Source organism: Bombus terrestris, unplaced genomic scaffold, assembly GCF_910591885.1.
Source record: "Bombus terrestris unplaced genomic scaffold, iyBomTerr1.2, whole genome shotgun sequence".
NCBI classification, from domain to species: Eukaryota; Metazoa; Arthropoda; class Insecta; order Hymenoptera; family Apidae; genus Bombus; species Bombus terrestris.
Window position 1 is genome coordinate 373,081 of NW_025963590.1, and position 5,742 is coordinate 378,822.

A 5,742-nucleotide genomic window follows, 5' to 3' on the forward strand; every position below is an offset into this window, starting at 1 on the left:
TGGGACACCGTTGGACATCGTTGGACATCGTTGGACATCGTGGGACACCGTTGGACATCGTTGGACATCGTGGGACACCGTTGGACATCGTTGGACATCGTGGGACACCGTTGGACACCGTTGGACACCGTTGGACACCGTTGGACACCGTTGGACATCGGTGGACATCGTGGGACACCGTTGGACACCGTTGGACACCGTTGGACATCGTTGGACACCGTTGGACGACGTTGGACACCGTTGGACATCGTGGGACATCGTTGGACATCGTGGGACACCGTTGGACACCGTTGGACACCGTTGGACATCGGTGGACATCGTGGGACACCGTTGGACGACGTTGGACATCGTTGGACACCTTCGGACACCGTTGGACACCGTTGGACACCGTTGGACATCGGTGGACATCGTGGGACACCGTTGGACACCGTTGGACACCGTTGGACATCGTTGGACACCGTTGGACGACGTTGGACACCGTTGGACATCGTGGGACATCGTTGGACATCGTGGGACACCGTTGGACATCGTGGGACACCGTTGGACACCGTTGGACACCGTTGGACGACGTTGGACATCGTGGGACACCGTTGGACATCGTTGGACATCGTTGGACATCGTGGGACACCGTTGGACATCGTTGGACATCGTGGGACACCGTTGGACATCGTGGGACACCGTTGGACACCGTTGGACACCGTTGGACACCGTTGGACACCGTTGGACACCGTTGGACATCGTGGGACACCGTTGGACATCGTTGGACATCGTGGGACACCGTTGGACACCGTTGGACACCGTTGGACACCGTTGGACACCGTTGGACATCGGTGGACATCGTGGGACACCGTTGGACACCGTTGGACACCGTTGGACATCGTTGGACACCGTTGGACGACGTTGGACACCGTTGGACATCGTGGGACATCGTTGGACATCGTGGGACACCGTTGGACATCGGTGGACATCGTGGGACACCGTTGGACACCGTTGGACACCGTTGGACATCGTTGGACACCGTTGGACGACGTTGGACACCGTTGGACATCGTGGGACATCGTTGGACATCGTGGGACACCGTTGGACATCGTGGGACACCGTTGGACACCGTTGGACGACGTTGGACATCGTGGGACACCGTTGGACATCGTTGGACATCGTTGGACATCGTGGGACACCGTTGGACATCGTTGGACATCGTGGGACACCGTTGGACACCGTTGGACACCGTTGGACACCGTTGGACACCGTTGGACACCGTTGGACATCGTGGGACACCGTTGGACATTGTTGGACATCGTGGGACACCGTTGGACACCGTTGGACACCGTTGGACACCGATGGACACCGTTGGACACCGTTGGACACCGTTGGACGACGTTGGACATCGTTGGACATCGTGGGACACCGTTGGACATCGTGGGACACCGTTGGACACCGTTGGACATCGTGGGACACCGTCGGACGACGTTGGACACCGTTGGACATCGTTGGACGACGTTGGACATCGTTGGACATCGTGGGACACCGTTGGACACCGTTGGACGACGTTGGACATCGTTGGACATCGTGGGACACCGTTGGACACAGTTGGACATCATGGGACACCGTTGGACATCGTTGGACATCGTTGGACATCGTGGGACACCGTTGGTCATCGTGGGACACCGTTGGACATCGTGGGACACCGTTGGACACCGTTGGACACCGTTGGACACCGTTGGACATCGTTGGACATCGTTGGACATCGTGGGACACCGTTGGACACCGTTGGACGACGTTGGACATCGTTGGACATCTTGGGACACCGTTGGACACAGTTGGACATCATGGGACACCGTTGGACATCGTTGGACATCGTTGGACATCGTGGGACACCGTTGGACATCGTGGGACACCGTTGGACATCGTGGGACACCGTTGGACACCGTTGGACACCGTTGGACTTCGTTGGACATCGTTGGACATCGTGGGACACCGTTGGACACCGTTGGACATCGTGGGACACCGTTGGACATCGTTGGACATCGTGGGACACCGTTGGACATCGTTGGACATCGTTGGACACCGTTGGACACCGTTGGACGACGTTGGACACCTTTGGACATCGTTGGACATCGTTGGACACCGTTGGACACCGTTGGACACCGTTGGACACCGTTGGACATCGTTGGACATCGTTGGACAGCGTGGGACACCGTTGGACACCGTTGGACATCGTTGGATATCGTGGGACACCGTTGGACATCGTTGGACATCGTTGGACATCGTTGGACATCGTGGGACACCGTTGGACGACGTTGGACACCGTTGGACGACGTTGGACATCGTTGGACATCGTGGGACACCGTTGGACACCGTTGGACATCGTGGGACACCGTTGGACATCGTGGGACACCGTTGGACATCGTGGGACATCGTTGGACATCGTGGGACATCGTTGGACATCGTTGGACATCGTTGGACATCGGTGGACATCGTGGGACACCGTTGGACACCGTTGGACACCGTTGGAAATCGTTGGACATCGTTGGACATCGTTGGACATCGTTGGACATCGTTGGACACCGTTGGACATCGTGGGACACCGTTGGACACCGTTGGACGACGTTGGACATCGTGGGACACCGTTGGACATCGTTGGACATCGTTGGACACCGTTGTACACCGTTCGACACCGTTGGACATCGTGGGACACCGTTGGACATCGTGGGACACCGTTGGACATCGTTGGACACCGTTGGACGACGTTGGACATCGTGGGACACCGTTGGACATCGTTGGACATCGTGGGACATCGTTGGACATCGTTGGACATCGTTGGACATCGCTGGACACCGTTGGACAACGTTGGACATCGTTGGACATCGTTGGACACCGTTGGACATCGTTGGACATCGTGGGACACCGTTGGACATCGTTGGACATCGCTGGACACCGTTGGACATCGTTGGACACCGTTGGACACCGTTGGACACCGTTGGACACCGTTGGACGACGTTGGACGACGTTGGACATCGTTGGACATCGTGGGACACCGTTGGACACCGTTGGACATCGTGGGACATCGTGGTACACCGTTGGACGACGTTGGACATCGTTGGACATCGTTGGACATCGTGGGACACCGTTGGACATCGTTGGACATCGTTGGACATCGTGGGACATCGTTGGACATCGTTGGACATCGTTGGACATCGTTGGACACCGTTGGACATCGTTGGACATCGTGGGACACCGTTGGACATCGTTGGACATCGCTGGACACCGTTGGACATCGTTGGACATCGTTGGACATCGTTGGACACCGTTGGACACCGTTGGACACCGTTGGACACCGTTGGACATCGGTGGACATCGTGGGACACCGTTGGACACCGTTGGACATCGTTGGACACCGTTGGACACCGTGGGACAACGTGGGACAACGTGGGACAACGTGGGACAACGTGGGACAACGTGGGACAACGTGGGACACCGTGGGACAACGTGGGACACCGTTGGACACCGTTGGACATCGTTGGACATCGTTGGACATCGTGGGACACCGTTGGACATCGTTGGACATCGTTGGACACCGTTGGACATCGTTGGACATCGTTGGACATCGTTGGACACCGTTGGACACCGTTGGACACCGTTGGACACCGTTGGACATCGGTGGACATCGTGGGACACCGTTGGACACCGTTGGACATCGTTGGACAGCGTTGGACACCGTGGGACAACGTGGGACAACGTGGGACAACGTGGGACAACGTGGGACAACGTGGGACAACGTGGGACAACGTGGGACAACGTGGGACAGCGTGGGACAACGTGGGACAACGTGGGACAACGTGGGACAACGTGGGACAACGTGGGACACCGTTGGACATCGTTGGACACCGTGGGACAACGTGGGACAACGTGGGACAACGTGGGACAACGTGGGACACCGTTGGACACCGTTGGACATCGTTGGACACCGTTGGACATCGTTGGACACCGTTGGACACCGTGGGACAACGTGGGACAACGTGGGACAACGTGGGACAACGTGGGACAACGTGGGACAACGTGGGACAACGTGGGACACCGTTGGACATCGTTGGACACCGTGGGACAACGTGGGACAACGTGGGACAACGTGGGACACCGTTGGACAACGTTGGACATCGTTGGACATCGTTCGACAGCGTGGGACACCGTTGGACATCGTTGGACATCGTTGGACACCGTTGGACATCGTTGGACATCGTTGGACACCGTGGGACAACGTGGGACAACGTGGGACAACGTGGGACAACGTGGGACAACGTGGGACAACGTGGGACAACGTGGGACACCGTTGGACACCGTGGGACACCGTTGGACAACGTGGGACAACGTGGGACAACGTGGGACAACGTGGGACAACGTGGGACACCGTTGGACACCGTGGGACACCGTTGGACACCGTTGGACATCGTTGGACACCGTGGGACAACGTGGGACAACGTGGGACAACGTGGGACACCGTTGGACATCGTTGGACACCGTGGGACAACGTGGGACAACGTGGGACACCGTTGGACATCGTTGGACACCGTTGGACACCGTTGGACATCGTTGGACACCGTTGGACATCGTGGGACACCGTTGGACACCGTTGGACACCGTTGGACATCGTTGGACATCGTTGGACATCGTTGGACATCGTTGGACATCGTTGGACATCGTTGGACACCGTTGGACATCGTGGGACACCGTTGGACACCGCTGGACATCGTTGGACATCGTGGGACATCGTGGGACACCGTTGGACATCGTTGGACACCGTTGGACATCGTTGGACACCGTTGGACGACGTTGGACATCGTGGGACACCGTTGGACATCGTTGGACATCGTTGGACACCGTTGGACATCGTTGGACACCGTTGTACACCGTTCGACACCGTTGGACACCGTTGGACACCGTTGGACGACGTTGGACATCGTGGGACACCGTTGGACATCGTTGGACATCGTTGGACACCGTTGGACACCGTTGGACACCGTTGGACATCGTGGGACACCGTTGGACATCGTGGGACACCGTTGGACGACGTTGGACACCGTTGGACATCGTGGGACATCGTTGGACATCGTTGGACATCGTTGGACATCGTTGGACATCGTTGGACATCGTTGGACATCGTGGGACACCGTTGGACACCGTTGGACACCGTTGGACATCGTTGGACATCGTGGGACACCGTTGGACACCGTTGGACACCGTTGGACACCGTTGGACACCGTTGGACATCGTTGGACATCGTTGGACATCGTTGGACACCGTGGGACATCGTTGGACACCGTTGGACGACGTTGGACATCGTGGTACACCGTTGGACGACGTTGGACATCGTTGGACATCGTTGGACATCGTGGGACACCGTTGGACATCGTTGGACATCGTTGGACATCGTGGGACATCGTTGGACATCGTTGGACATCGTTGGACATCGTTGGACACCGTTGGACACCGTTGGACATCGTGGGACATCGTTGGACATCGTTGGACACCGTTGGACACCGTTGGACACCGTTGGACATCGTTGGACACCGTTGGACACCGTTGGACATCGTTGGACATCGTTGGACATCGTGGGACACCGTTGGACACCGTTGGACATCGTTGGACATCGTTGGACACCGTTGGACATCGTTGGACACCGTTGGACATCGTGGGACACCGTTGGACACCGCTGGACATCGTTGGACACCGTTGGACATCGTG